This window comes from Phaseolus vulgaris, chromosome 5, assembly GCF_000499845.2.
Source record: "Phaseolus vulgaris cultivar G19833 chromosome 5, P. vulgaris v2.0, whole genome shotgun sequence".
Lineage (NCBI taxonomy): Eukaryota > Viridiplantae > Streptophyta > Magnoliopsida > Fabales > Fabaceae > Phaseolus > Phaseolus vulgaris.
Genome location: NC_023755.2, coordinates 13,591,746 through 13,608,578, shown reverse-complemented (window position 1 = coordinate 13,608,578; position 16,833 = coordinate 13,591,746). Strand labels below are relative to the sequence as shown.

At 32.1% G+C, this 16,833-nt stretch overlaps 1 long non-coding RNA gene across 1 annotated transcript; it reads right to left on the bottom strand.

Moving 5' to 3' along the window:
- Positions 1-799: 799 nt before the first annotated feature.
- LOC137835196 (uncharacterized) lies at positions 800-4,463 on the bottom strand. Its single transcript, XR_011085036.1, has 5 exons — positions 4,173-4,463; positions 2,166-2,292; positions 1,921-1,992; positions 1,343-1,479; positions 800-1,064 (listed from the first exon to the last, which is right to left on the bottom strand). It is a non-coding gene; the product is annotated as an uncharacterized lncRNA (long non-coding RNA).
- Between the last annotated feature and the right edge of the window lie 12,370 nt (positions 4,464-16,833).

Here is a 16,833-nt window from a genome sequence, read left to right as displayed (position 1 = left end):
ACTTATAAATGAAATTTACAAATGCAGCTATATAGTCACCATCTTATCTCTTCGATTTAAGAATGCGTGCTCATCAAATGTGGCTATATAACCACTCTTATAAATGTAAAATAGCCGCATTCATTTTGCCTGTCTACACCAATCACTACAAAAAAAAGTGTAAATTGTGGCGGTTTTTTTCGTATAAAGTGGCGTTTATAACCGCCACAATATACATTTGTGGCGGTTTCCCAAACCGCCATAGAACTGGCCGCCACAAAGTTTAATGTGGCGGTTTTATGTTACCCGCCGCAACACCCGTCACTTTAAACATAGTGTAAGTAGAGGCGGTTTTTATATGTAACTAGTGTCAGTTATAACTATCGCAATTTACATTCACTGAAGAAGATTCTGGCACCATTATATACGTAAATAGTGTCAGTTATAACTGTCGCAATTTACATTCACTGAAGAAGATTCTGGCACCATAATATACGTAAATAGTGTCAGTTATAACTGTCGCAATTTACATTCATTGAAGAAGATTCTAACGCCATAATATATGTAAGTAGTGACGTTTTTAACTGACGTAATTTTAATTCTGAATAAATAAAATTTAACCACCACTTTTTTACAATTTTTTTTATAATCGGATTTATACAATTATAAAATTTAACTACCACTTTTTCATAATAAAATAAAATAATGTATAAAGTTATAATCATCCATTTTATTGAAAATTAAAGCACACATAATAATGTTCAAAAGTTTATATGTAATTGAAAATTAAAACACATATAAAAAGTTCATACATCCCTAATCAAGTTTAAAATTACAACAAATAATTTTTCAAAAGTTCATACATCCCTAATCAAGTTTAAAATTAAACACACATCCCTAATCAGTTTTGTTTCCAGCACTTGATCTTATTACTAGATTCTATTATTTTATTAAGTGATGAAGCACCACTTCAAGTATCTGATGCCTGGAATGAAAAGATCCTGAATGAGTTCCTATCTATGAACTTGGGCCCAGACTAAACCAGCCTACTTCGTAATTTCAGGATAATCTTGAGAAGCCACAACCTGCAGTTTTAACGCACCATTATTATTTAAATAGCTAAAGAAAATGTCGGTATTTCTCCCAAACACTTTTACATTAATTTTCAATGCAACATTTGCAAGGTACTGCTTGCTCATTTTAAACACATGCTTAGTCAAACAACATTGTGAAACTAGTCCAAGATCCGTCTAATATACATTTAAGGTCACCTACACAAAAAATAATACAAAATTAAGATATTTTCACATATACGTGTGCATAAAAAAAAACAAGTTACAACGATCACAGTCAATGCACCAACCATAGAGAGATCCATTATTGTTTGGCAAAATAACAATGAGCAAATCAAGCTCCCCTTCCCTGAAGCTTATTCTTTGCATCATGATAACAGGTTTTCAGATCTTTCTCCGGTGGGACAATTGGCTCAGGATTAAATGTCTGATCACATGAAACAAATGAGTCAAGCAATCAAGAAAGCTGCATGCAAAACAAATTGATTAAAGATATATAGCACATCTGAGCAAGTTCATAGCAAAAGCCACGGGAAACACTATCTTGAACACTCTTTGAAAAATTTATGCAGAACCAGTTGTTAACCGTACCCCCATCCTCCATTTTCTGAAAGAAATAGAAAATTATTATTCATAAAAAAAAAGTTGAGAAATAATCTAATTGCAAAAAACCAAGCCAGACATCCCTAATAAAGTCATTCAAAAGACAAACACCTTGTAACCATGCATGTAGTACCACATGACGCAATTTATTAGAATTTCACTCAAACTTAAAAACTAATGAACCTAATACGGTTCACATCTTTAAACCATTAAAGATAAAAAAAAAACACATTTTATATTATTATCATATAATGTACACAAGTACCTTGTTCATCATGTTCGATTGCCCAACTTGAGGAAGACAATCCTTCTCTCTACCCGTGTCATGATACTTGAGCTGAAAGAAACATAAAATCAATGGTATTATGAATAATTTATATTCATCTCTTTTTCAATGGAGTATACATGATAAAATAAGAGAGGATAAGGTGCAAAGGGGAATAATTTACTCTAAACTAAAACTATACTAAAATTAAAGTTGCTTCTAGATATTATTGATGAAGAACTAACCAGTTTCCAACTACAATGCTCTTTATAGACTTATTAAGAAAGATGGATAATGAGATTTTGTCATGTTTCTCGAGGGCCATCAAATGATTGTGTCTTTCTCAAATTCCAATGGAGGCCTTCATGAATGCTGCGCAAGAAGTCATTAGTGGAATCATCCAAAGAAATTATTTCTAGTATAAATCACCGGTAATGTAATTGCTGGAAATCTGAAGTTTAATAATACAATAATAATATAAATACAATGTATTATTTCTAGTCTTTAATATTTATGGTAGTTTAGACTATTTTTTTACATCCTTTTCAGTAAAGTTTAATTTTAATTTTTAAATTAAAATAGAAAAACATTTTAAGGAACTAAAACAAAAAAAACTAAAAAGAAAATTTTATAAAGATCAAAAACAATTTTATATATAGCCTTATCTTTTGTACTTCTGTTAGTAATAAGCAAGAACGAAGTGTCCATGTTCTGGAGGACTAAACTGTTTGGGCTGAGAGTGGCTTCTAGAACGTAACATAAATCTTCAAGAACAGATCTTATTTTCTCATTTGATTTCATAATCACCCAAAATTCTTTCTCCTTATATTTCTATCATAAAATAAATAATAATAATTTTCAATATTTATAATTATAAAATAAAAGACACTAATAAACATAAAATAAAAGACAATGAAAGATATATCAAATTGAAATTTACAATTACAAGGGAATACCTTGTTGCAGATGATAAAAGACCAAGAAATGCAGAAATAGCCTCATGTTCACTCTCTTCTTCGTATGCCATAAATGTTTCACTAATACGGTTGTCTCTCCTTCTCACTTTTTCTCCCAGAAGACTTGCATCATCCACTTCTTTTCTATCGCTCAACCATCAATTAGAAATAACAGTTGACTCCAAAATTCCCATCAACTTCTTTAAAAATACACACAAACTTTATTATTTATATCTTTATTTATTTCCATTTGATATATAATTTGGAAGAATGTCTCCCTAGAACAATTAAACTAGGAATTAATATTGTAAGCAACGTGTCAAAATTAGACTTACCAAGCTACATCACCACCTACCTATTCCCTTACCCACCCTTCTTCTTCAATTGGTTACATATAATAGCTACTATATATTCTTGTTTCTCACGCTCACTATAATTTATGTTACAATACTTCAAAACATTCATAATCTTTAGAGAGGAAGGTACTTAATGTAACTTTTTACTAAATTAGTTACATGATGAAAGAAATATATATTAATATCATGATTTCTCATACTTGTTCAAGGTATAGTCAAATTAAAAATTAATCTATATGTATTTTATTTTAAATCGGTGTCCTTCTGAAAGAAATTTGCATTTTTTGAGTGCTTATACAAAAAATGTTAATTAACATTTTAGAAAAATACTAACCTTATCTTAACATTTTAGAAAAATGCAACATGTCATATTTAAGTCATTGAATATTGGAAATCCAAACATTAGACAGGTAAGCATTGTCCTAACAAAGTTGTATGGCTCTAGACTGAAAATTTAAAGTGTAAGGTATGTTATAAATAATATTTTGGGTAGGATTGTATGCAGTAGAGAATATTATAGGTTGATTAAAAAAAGAAAATAATATGAAGAAGGTTATATTCAAAATATCTAAGAATATGTGCTTAAGCATGATTGTTTTGTATATTCAATTAGGTAGGGCATTAAGAAGAAAGTGAAAAACTGTGTGCAGGGACATTGTGGGTAAAGTTGATGAAGGGACCCAAGTTCTTCCCTCCATTGTGTCCACTCTCTGAGTCAAAGACATAGTCCTACAAAAAGATTCCCATCGTATTAAAAAAATGTTTGGTTATTCCTTTTAGTTATTTTCATCGAATCCAACATGAATTATTAGACTTTGTTCTTATCTGCACGAGGAAACCGCATCTTTAGTTACCGTGGATCAAGCAGTGTTTTCAAGTATATTTTTTCACAAAAGTTTGTTAATTCTTCTAAGTTCAAACATCCAATATATAGTACTACCTGATGTATGACCTCGTACTGCTTCCCCTACAGCTCCAAGCAACAACTTATCATGTGATATAGAAGTCTTGCGTCCCTATTCCTGGTACAGCTCTATAGCAATATGCCCATGCGACAGCCATTCAACAGAAGCTACATTAACAGCCTCAACGCAACTGAAACCGCAGTTGAACCCAGAGTGGTAGCCTCGAGGAAATGTCAGAACAAAAGTCCCCAGGGTTTTGGACACACCTATAAACTGGTACTCCTTTAGACTTAAAGATAGAAGGAGAAAGCTGAGTGACTTGCAACAAGTTAGAAATACAAGCAACAATCCAAAGAAATAAACAAGATCATCACTAGTTACCTACTTAATAATAGAAATATGGACAGGTGGGTAGAAGAGAGAGTTTAACTGTTTTGAAAAACTGTTTATCATTTATCATAAACAGACATGACTACGCATCCAATATCCAATAGGTTTAGAATAAACCATGAGTACATTTAGCAAAAACACTTAAATAAATTGTCAAAGTCTTTCCTAATGCTAACGGATAACAGGTAAAAGTAAGCTACTAGACCTTCTTTTAACAACTTCACCAGCCACAAGCAATCTAATGACATTCACATCGCAAATAACGACCAACTAGCAGCAACCAAATTGAAACAAATGCCAGAGACGAAAGAAAGAATCTCACATCACCAATCTATCTTCTGAAAGAGATGGAAGAATACGTTTAACAGCGACTGGTGTTCCACGCCAATGGGCTTTTAAAATCTCACCAAAAGACCCCTTCATGAAACATAAAGATGATATACACGAAAAGAAATTATACCATTGTCTTGCTATTTTTGGTATAGATCATATATATCCTTCAACAAATAAAATCTTGTTCAATCCAGGTAAGATTACTATGGACGGTAAAGCTCTCCTCCTAGTATTTAATGTATCTTTATACTGAGGACTCTAATTCGAGAGAACTAGATAAGCTGAAACAACCCCATGCCAATTAATCTGTTTTCTTAGGAGAATATATTATCCCTCTCTTTTTCTAATTAATTTTAAAAGCAGTTTTCCTTTTTCTAAAATTTGTTTGTCTGTTGAGCACATTGGAGAGAGTTTGTCTCTTGAGCATTTTTTCCTTCTAAAACCTTATCCTCTGACTGAACACATAAACAGTGCATTTAAAGAAAACAAAGAGAAGACGATGAAAAAACACTTTTCAGTTGTTGCTGTTATTGAATTTTTTACAACAGCTGTTTTGAAAAAAAAATCAGTACTTAATTTATTTCATATGAGAAACTGATTGATCTTTAGTGTAAAATTGTTTTAGAAAACAGCTTTTAACACAAAAAGTCTGAGAGGAATGAAACAGAACAGAAATTTGTTTCCTTTTTTCCAGAATCATCCATAAAAAAGCTTGAAATGCGACGATCGTACTTGGATGATGATTACGCAGCAAACACTTCAGTCCACTATCAAACTTGCCACTATTGGGACTAAAGCATAGCACAACATCAACAAATTGCACTCAACACAACAAATAGTTCTGTTGTGGTTTAGCAAACAAATCTGGGCAAAAAGATGACACCTATACTATGTGTCCCCTTAGTCTCACACAAATGCATATCCTTACGTCCTTTCCATCCTGAAAAAGCATTTCGAAGACAAAAAAAACACATGTAAATATATTACAGATATATTTCAGGAGATCTGATACAAATTTGATTTAGTTGACTTTATTTCTATTTATATCATATTTTATTTGTATTACGCAGACAACCTATTTTGGGAATATTTGCTGTAAATTATTTTGACAAGAACCATGGAAGAACTCCACCACCAAAAAAGCTAGCTGCAGTAGTAGTTGAAGAGTCGAAGACCTTATAAACCTCACACTAGAATCTCATACTACCTTATCTACTGTAGTATTCTTCAATTAAAATTAAGTTTTCACCATCACCTCAATCAATTTTTATTCACGAACTATTAAGACAAAACTACTTCATGGCATTCTTCCTAAATTAAATTTTGTTGTTAAGTTGCACATGCAAATGTGGTGATTAAAGAGTTAAAAGATGTACTCACTCTGTTTCACTTTCTCTCTTTCTCTCCTGCGGAGAATAAGAACATTAGAAAGTTGGGACAACTGCATATTTATGATCACAACTCTTATTATATGTGGCATTGGGAGTGTCTAGTTTTTTCAATTAGAAATGAAGTATTTTTTTCAATCTTTTTCTTTGGTCTCAAGCATTGTAAACACATATTGTGATGAATTCAATGAAATACATGCTAGAAAATAAGGAAACTATGTAGTTCTTACCCAACAAAAGGAGGAAAAGCACATTCCAATGTACAACCATGGGACTAAAACACTAGATATATCACTGATTTCATAAGAGAGAAGAGATCCAGGAAGCCTTGCAAAGTTATTTAAATTCCAGCCAGACTTTACGTACTGGTCATGTGAAGCAGAACCTAGTTGACTAGATTTCCTAGGGAAACCACTCCCAAAAAATCCAGTTTCCAGATCAGCTCCATAAAGCACTTAGAAGTGATAGAAAATTAAATGTAAGTAGAGCAGCATATAAGGGCAACAAATAGATAATAGTTTCATGCAGCCAAAAATTATTGAGTTTCTACAGAATGTGACCTCAATTTCTTCAGTAGGAAATGTTGAGTATTAATTGTATTCAAAATCAAGATATAAATCAATATGACACGGACTTGATCAAGCCACCTACAGTCACCCACAGTCAGAGTCTTCATCTGAATGGTCCTCATATTGTCCATAATTAATCCATGGTCTTCGACGAAGGGATCTAGGAACCTTTGCAGTTTCACGAACTTGAACATCATTTTCCACCTTAGATGTAAAACAATAGCACTCTAAATACACACTAGAACGCAAATTAAATTTAAAGGACCATACACTAAAATTTGTTCACAATAGATTTCACAAATTAAGAACCAGCACACGACAAAGGAAATCGAGCAATAGATTTCGAAGACAAGTTTATAGAGCACAAACCTGAACAAAGGTGGACAGAAGTTTGAAATCCTTACGAGGAGGAGGCAATGGCGGACAGTGAAGGGCACGAGATTGAGGATTAGGTTTAGGGCGCGAGAGTGAGGGTTAGGTTTTGGGGACACGAGAGTGAGAAGACATTGAAAGGAAGAGTGAGTGAAGGCCAGAGTGAAGAGCGACATTGAAGGGAAGAGTGTTTCGCGAAGAGGTGAAAAAAGGGATTCGTTCATGAAGATGAAGAAAGGGTTTGTGAAGTGTTTGCAGAGGGAGAGAGGGAAAAGTCTAGTTTCTGAAGTTAAGTGTATTCGGTTTCTAAAGAGTGAAAGAAGGTTTTCAAAAAAAATTGGGAATAATGAGAAATGGAATGGAGGGGTTTTCATTTTGAATGGATAATTGTGGCATTTCAACTCAAGGATAATTGTGGCGGTTCAAATTAACATATTTTGAAGGATAATTGTGGCGGTTACTGAAATGTCGTATTATACGGAAATTTGTGGCGCTTATTAATAACTGCCATATTAAAACCGCCACTTCGTACATGATTTTTTGTAGTGAATCTAAATATAGAACATATGTATTATCTAAGCACCATTTTCTTTTGACTTCACACTTTTCCTCATTTTTCTTTTTACCGTTTCATGATTTTCAACATGATTTTTTTTTTCTCTTTCTCATCTTTTTCTTTTTCTCATGAATAGGAATAAATTCTTCCTATTTTGAACTTTTTGAGCTTTTAACAATTAGAACCAACCATTCCCTTTCCTATATTTATTTCATCTATTTTCTCCTTTCTTAAACATGCCAAAGGGTAGGAAAATATCATTAAAGGTGTAGGGGCAATAATAACAAAAATTCTTGCCTGAAAAGGGATATATATAAATAAAATCTATAAAGGTTGGCTATTTGGCCCTAGGTTCCTAATTCACATAAATGCCTCAATCATCTTCATGCTCTTTTATGATGTAAAAAAAATAAAAATTAAGGGATTCAATCATATTTTATTGTCTAAAACGTGTCTAATTCATCTCACTATTTAATATTTAAACAAAAATTCTTTTTTTTTTTCCATAATTCAAAATTTAATATTTCAGTTCTTTTTTTATTTGAGAAAAATTAAACTAGAAAACCTACTCAATAATTAAATTAAAACTAAAATTTGTTCAAGAAAAATAACAAAATAAGCAATAACATCAAATTGATTCAAAAATACAAAATATTATCTACATTACCATTTGTGACTTGTTTCTATAGTTTGAAAAAGGGTCATGATCAAACACATGCTATATGAGAAATCATGGGGTTCCTAATGGAAAGTATGTTTGAATTCTCGAATAAAACCAAAAAACAAAACAAAAGAGTGTTAATCCTAACTAACCCAATATAAACTAGGTACCAAAAAATTCTTTTTAATCTGTTTTGTAGATATCTTTTGAAGCCAAAATGTTTGTGGTATTTCAATGGTGGTTGGTCAAGACATATGTGGTGAACAGAGCTTGCTTAGTATCATTCAACTCTATGGCGTAGGTCATTTTGGATTATTTCTGCCTTATTAAGTGCAATTTATGAGATTTTTGTTAGTTCATGTACAATTTAATCTTATATAATAAGATTATTTATTTGAATTTCCCATGCAATTTAATCGATTATATAAGATAATATATTTCAGGTTCATGTCATTATCATCATTCAGACTTTGTTTTACAATTTATACAAATGATAACAAGTTCTTTTAGTATTAGCAATGTCTCTTTTGTAAAAAATCATTCATTAATGACCAAAATCTTTCAATTATCTATTTGAATTTCTCATGCAATTTAATCGATTATATAAGATAATATATTTCAGGTTCATGTCATTATCATCATTCACATTTTGGTTTACAATTTATACAAATGATAACAAGTTCTTTTAGTATTAGCAATGTCTCTTTTGTAAAAAATCATTCATTAATGACCAAAATCTTTCAATTCATTGTTGGATCACACAAAAGAGATCACTAAAATCAAAAGCCAATGCACATAAAAGAATTTTTTTACTCCATCCATAAACATATAAAGTGAATGATCACCGACATAATTTGACAAAATAAACCAAAGGCCAATACAGAATTATTCCATACACTGAAAATTGTGAATATAGTGACACTTTATTAAATAAAATTTGAGGAGGCTATACCTCCAAATATTGACGATTAAGTACATATATTTGAAACGTTTCCTTTTGTAGACATGAAACCTTGTAATTCTTTCCGGTCAAGCTGAGGAAGATCACTGCATGGTACGGTGAAACACAACCGAAAATGATACTCGTAGTAATAGCGTTGCAAAATTTAAAGATGAAGAAGAATAAGTTTACAGAGGAAAAAATCTCAATCAATTGTTAACTTGAAGTATTGTGTATTGACTAAAGTTATTATAGAAGTCGACCCAAGGATCAATATTGCTCTTACGAATCTATCATCCAAGCTGTTATATTAGAATTTACATAATAATATCACTTCAATTACTAATTCACCATATGGAAAGATAAACTACATGTGATTCATTTCTCATATACAAATTCCTTGATTCAATTAATTAATGATGGCAATTGTATTCATTTTGTCGTTGCTATTTGTATGTATATTGACTATGTTGCGAAAAAAGAAAGGCGTTATTGTAAATGAAAAATTAGACTGATAGATTATACGATACCTCGTTAGATGGATGGCGAAGCGAGTCCAGTGGTGGTGTATCCGTGGCAAGGAGTGTGAGCGAGGAAAAGAAAGATATAAAAGAAAGGGCGAAGGAAGGAAGAGGAACACATCAAACACGCCACCACACCAGAGGGAGAACCCGAGAATTCCCGTACGATCTCCCTCAAAACCCACAAATAATCTTTTTTTTATTAAATTTTTTGACCTGCCATGCAAGCGCACCTGTCATGGCAATGGTCGGTTGACAAAGCTCTCCACAACCACTTCATCCCCAAATATTCATTCTACCATTTACACCGAATATTTCCCCTCAAAAACCCTCATAGCATTCTTTAAATCCGAATGCCAAGAACTCCACGCAGGAACGGCAAGAATGAACCGCTGCACCGGCCTAATCTCGTTCTCGCGATCCGCGCTATGTTAACCGAGCCTTCACGAAACAATCAACAAGAACACGATCATCACACCTCTGAACGGTAGATCGGTGACACCGGGCTTCAAATCCTGGAAAAACAATAAAACACGGACACGTAAGAGTGAAAGAACGTAAGCAAGAAAAAAGTCGAATCGAAAAGTAATCGCACCAATTCGTAGGAAAAGCACGATTGGCGAGTAGATCGGAATCCGATCCATGTGAAAACCTAATTCTTGATACGTGGTAGGTAGGAGAGGAGAGAAAGAAGTATTAAATTGAAAGTGGTGAAATTGAATTGAAATTAGGGAAAACATACCAACTATTATATATAGGGTTGTTTTAATGGAATGAAGGATTGAGATTTCAAATTTTAGACCCGTGATATTCTTCAACAGCCATATATAGTTCGTTACATAATCACTTCTGACTTGGTGCATGCTGTTACGTTTTCTTATTTAAGTATTAAATAAATAAATGGACTTTTTAGGACTTATTTTATCATCAAACAACGACATTTTAGGACTTATTTTATCATCAAACAACGACTTTTTAGGACTTATTTAATACTTATATTGAATATAAGAGGGAATACAATAAAATATTGAAAAGATAAAAACAAATTTATAAGTTGAATAATTTGTTTTATCAGGGTAAAAACTAATAAAAAATGTAAAGTTAAAAAGATTAGTAATGAAGAGTAATGTTCTCAACAGTCTAACTACTACCTGAACTAACAAAAACATGAGTTCCAAGATCAAGCCAGTCTTAATAAAATATTATTATTTTAACGGTTAATATAATATATAAAGAATATTAATAAAAAAGCAAAACAATACATATAAATACATAAAATTAAAATTTAAAATTCACTTAAAAATGTGATAAGTATTTTGTACCATTAAGTGGATTATCTATGAGAATTTTATTTTATTTTTACCAACAAAATTTTTTGATATTCCCCGCAAGAAATCTCACTTAAGCGAGATGACTCCAAAGAACACTCCCTTTTTCGTCGTTAGACTCGTCTGGGCGAGAATCCCAACAAGAAAACATGGTATTTTAAAGGTAAAATCAAAACATAGATAACAAATCAACATCAAACTTAAATTTGTAGAGTGGGTTGCCTTCCAGTAAGGGCTCATTTAACGACATTTAGCTTGACGCCTATTTCTTTCAAGGTGGACGACCCCTTTGTTGCAACAACTTCGTGGTTACAACTTTAGTTCTTGTTGAGTAAGAGCTTTCAAGTTCAATAGTTTCATCTATTCTGACTTCTTTGATAACCCATAATCTTGACCATTTTTTCTTCAACCATATAAGGTGAAATTTTAACTTAGCACTTCTAACCATAATTGGTTGACTAGTAGCTTTCATTATATTTGCATCATGATGAACCTAGTCTTCTCCTTCGTGCATGGTGCAAATGGCTTATTAACAATGAATTTCTTTTCCCCATGTTTACTAATGAAGTCATTTAGATTATAAAAAAAACTACATTTAAAATTGTAAACAAATTTACTGTTTCGTTCCCAAATACGTTTTATTTCGTGTACACTTTAAAAATATTAGTCACTAATTACTTCATTAAAAAAAATCATTAAATAAAAATTAATTTTAAATATCAAAATATTTAGTTATTATATTAACTAAATTAAAAAAAAATTGATATATAAAGTAATTTATATTATTAATAAAAATTTATAAAATAATTTTAATCTCTGTAATTAATTTAAAAATTATTTTATAAAATGTCTAATGACTTGGCCGAGATAGTAACATCATGCGTGGCCTTTTCCTTCTCCAATTCTTGATTCTTATGCTCCAACTCTTGGATTATGCCAATCGTTAGAGCGTTGTCAGTAGCTACTCCTTTCTAGTATAGTGAATGATCGTCATGCACCTTGTCATCATTATCTTGGTAGAGTCTAAGCATCTTGAAGGATCCACCATCTTCAAAAGATTGGCATTGTAAGGAACAAGGAAACCACGACTACCACCAACCATTACTTGGTTGACCTTTATGTTAATATGCCACAGTGAATTGGAGTTGGGTGTTGAAGTAGACACATGAGTTTTTGCTTTTTGATAGGCAAGTCGGGCATGGTTTGCTTTCTCTTCTTAGGTATTGGTCGTGGTCGAGGAATCATGGGCGTGGGCATACCTTGAAGAGAGTTGAGAGGTGGCATATGACCTTGGGAACCAATGGTTTGGACTGGGGGGTCAATAGCCACAATAGTTGGTTTAGCAACAGAACACCCCGCACTGCCTACATTTATCTTACCTTTATTCTGTTTCGAAGGATTCTAGAAGTAATACAAAAGATCCTTTTTTTTTTAGAGAGGGGGCATTTACTTTGGCATGGAGATTCTTGTAATCGAAATCTTTACCCATGATATATGTATGAGAAACAACAAGTAAGTAAACTAAAGCAAAATACTTTTACAAAGGAAAATCAAGGACAAATGAGTCTTACTCAAAAAGAGGAAAATGAGATCCTTTGCAATAGACACACTAAGAACATCTTTGTTGCTTAAGGACCTTGGAAGGTTCTTTAGAATTTTTATATCTATCCTATTCTCAACGCTAAGAAGGTACAAGACCATATTATCAGGTCTTTGCTAATAAAGAGGGAATTGATGAGTATACTTTGTGAAAAAAAAATAGCATTTTAAAAAAAAAATAACATAGAATTTACTTTTGAAGTTTTTAAAAGAAGAAAGTTAAAGATACCCAACTGGCTTGGCTTCTGAGTCATGTTTTAACTAATAAAAATGCATGAACTTATTTGTAGTTGGAGAAATTTGAAATTGTTGACATATTATTTGAAAAGCCTTTAAGAAGGCTCATCTATTGGGGTGGAATTCATTGGGAGCCACATTTATGGTCGTTAACATCCCACATTTGAAAGGGGAGAGAAAAAAATAGAATTTTGACCTCTTTAAAGACATACACAAAAATGAAATCCTCCCCATTGGTGCTCGATTTCATGTAAACCCTATCATGAACATCATAAGTCTCGACCATAATAAACTCAGTCATATTGTCATAGCATGTATTGAAAGAGGAAATAAACTCTTCCACAAACTCTCTAAAAGTAAAATCATAGGGATAGACGACAATCTCATCGAGAATCCAAAAGTACTCAGGGTCAAGGATGTGAGGAAATTTGTCTTTCCTTTTTCTCTTGGCTACATGTGGTTCAACGATTTCTAGCACCTCAAGAGAAGAAACCTTTCACTTAATCACTTTAGAAGAACTGACCACGACCATTATGTATGGTAGCTCGATTATTAACATCATGCTCATAACAGAGAGGAAAAGAAGAAGTTTCCTCTACAACATCCCCTATGGAGAAAATGAGTTAGTGTGACTCGAGGAAAATTTCTTTCCAATTGCAACAACCTCTTTACTTACTAAGGACTCTTTTCGTGAAAAGAATCGGGAAAGGAAGAAGATGAAATCATTAAGAACGTACCTAAGTAGAAATGGAGGTAAATACGACGGAAAACGCAAGCCTTCACAAAAGCTTCAAACATATAAGGAAGTTAGAGGGGTAGTATGTTAAAAGAAGTAACACAAGAGGAACTATATTCAAATATGCAGCAATATAAACATTTCAAATGCTTCATGTGAAACGGTGACACTCAAATGTAGTGTCCTAGGGCAAAGTAGCATAGAAAACTGAAACGTAAGCTGTCAAAAGATGAAACATCTTGAAGGAGTAAAAGCACCATCATTAATATAAAAAAAAAACTCCTCAATAATGCACATGGGGAAGTGCATTGTTATGAGACATGTCATATCAACTAGAAAAATCGGACAAACTCTGTCCCATGAGAGTTACAAAATATCTACCTCAAAAGATAATTGTGGTTACTTAAATTTGAACACAAACTCGTTCATTTCTAAAAAAAATCACTTGTACCTCACTCATGTATTCTAAGCTTATATACATACCCGTATCCGAGATAATACGAAATGTATTAACATAATAATGTAAAATCAAATTAGATCAGGTATACCCATATAACTCGAATATATATATATATATATATATATATATATATATATATAACTTAGATATGTATATATATATAAATAATTGATTGAGTATTCAGTAATAAATTATATCTTGTATTTGGAATATTGACATAGGATTATTTACTCAATTCTTTTATTCACTTTATACTCATAATCAATTGCATTTTTTGGAATATTTCAATCTAGGTCCAAGAGACTATGAATACATATCAACACTCAATTCTCTTATTGAACTTATACAAATATAATTTCTCTAGCTGTTACTCACTTGAGCGTTGGAAAATCTTCTACATGTGGATCTCCCTTAAGAATTCATCAAAAATTTGACAATTAACCCTCATAGGTATAAACCCAACTTCCTAGACATACAACTTTTTCCACCTCGAGAGAGTCGCGCTTCTTTCTAATAAGAACATTTGCGCTCCTTTCCGATAATAACATTTTGCAAAATATTTACTAACACTTAATTCAGTAAGAGCTAGATAAATTATATGAGTATAAAGCAAATAAAAGAATTGAGTGAGTAATCCTATGTCCTGTGGGATTGATATGTAATTATAAACTCTTAGGTCTAGAATGTAATATTCCTAAAAATATATAAAATAAATAAAAAAATAGGATCGATTACTGAATAGTATCAATTATCATCATCACATATATATATGGCTACACCTGATCTAATTTGTATAATATTCTACATGTGGATCTCCCTTCAGAATTCATCAATAATTTGACAATTAACCCTCAGAGGTATAAACCCAACTTCCTAGAGATACAACTCTTTCCACCTCGGGAGATTCGTGTTTCTTTCTAATAAGAACATTTGTGATCCTTTTCGGTAATAACATTTTGCAGAAGATTTGTTGGCACTTAATTCAGTAAGAACTAGAGAAATTATATGAGTATAAAGCGAATAAAAGAATTGAGTGATTAATCCTATGTACTTTGAGATTGATATGTAATTATAAATTCTTAGGTCTAGACTAAAATATTCCTAAAAATATATAAAATAAATAAAAAATATGATTGATTACTGAATAGTATCAATTATCATCATATATATATATGGCTACACCTGATCTAATTTGTATAATATTGTACATGTGGATCTCTTTTCAAAATCCATCAATAATTTGACAATTAACCCTTAAAGGTATAAACCCAACTTCCTAGAGATACAACTTTTTCCACCTCGGGAGAGTCGTGTTTCTTTTTTATAAGAACATTTGCGCTCCTTTTCGGTAATAACATTTTGCAGAAGATTTGTTGACACTTAATTCAGTAAGAACTAGAGAAATTATATGAGTATAAAGCGAATAAAAGAATTGAGTGAGTAATCCTATGTCCTGTGAAACTGATATGTAATTATAAATTCTCATATCTAGACTGAAATATTCCTAGAAATATATAAAATAAATAAAAAAATATAATTGATTAGTAAATAGTTCTCATTCAATCAATTATTCATCATATATATATATATACATATGACTATATATGTCATATGGCCGCATCTACATCTTTGTATATTTCGGATATGTACACTAATATATATTAAATAAATATAAAAAAATTAGTAAATATAAGAAACTAAACAATAATAAAAAAATTTAAAATAAAATAAAAATATTAAAAAATCAAAACATTTATCATGAGTCGAGAAATAAATTAAAAAATTGAATAATATCATACGTTTTTTTTAAATAAAAAATTCAAAATAATTCTTATTGACATGGACGAGGGAGGAAATAAAATGTGAAGTGTACTGGTATGGGCAAGACCGACACGTGGACTCCCTAACCGAGACCCACTTGCCTGCCCGAGACCTGTTCTATTTGACTGAGACCAGGGGAATCTGGCCGAGTCCCGAGAGTTTTGGCCGTATCCTAAGAGTCTCGGCCGAGGCGACCGAGACCTAAGAGACTTAGCCGAAGTCAGGTAAGCTTGGCCGAGACGAGTAGAATCACCACGACCGGCCGACCGACCCATACTACCGTTAACGCTCAAACCAAGGTCAGTGAAGCTAATCCGTTATTAAGAATTAGGTAATACAACCCTAAGTAAGATCCACTCCGATAATCGGGCCCAATAAGGTAGGCTCATTAGAATAATATAAATAGCGCACATCCCAAGGAGAAAGGTACGTCATTTATTACTGTTCACCTACCTGAGTATTGATCACCGCTTTACTAACTTGAGCGTCGAAGTTCCTTCGCAGGTACCCCCACCATCTAGTATTCACCCGAGACCGAGTGCTGAAGGAGAAGCAGGAGGACGAGAAGAACCCCAGTTCATTACCCAGCAACTTGGTCGACCGAAGGAAGGAGAAGAAGACTTCAATAGTTCTCTAGGTCCCATCTCCCTAGTAGGAACATGAAGTTATACATTTTTTTTTCTAAAAATAAGTTTTTTTTATAAATATATTAAATAAACAAATAAATTAGAAAATATAAAAAATTTAGATTTAAATAAATAAAATAAAATAAAATATATGTAATA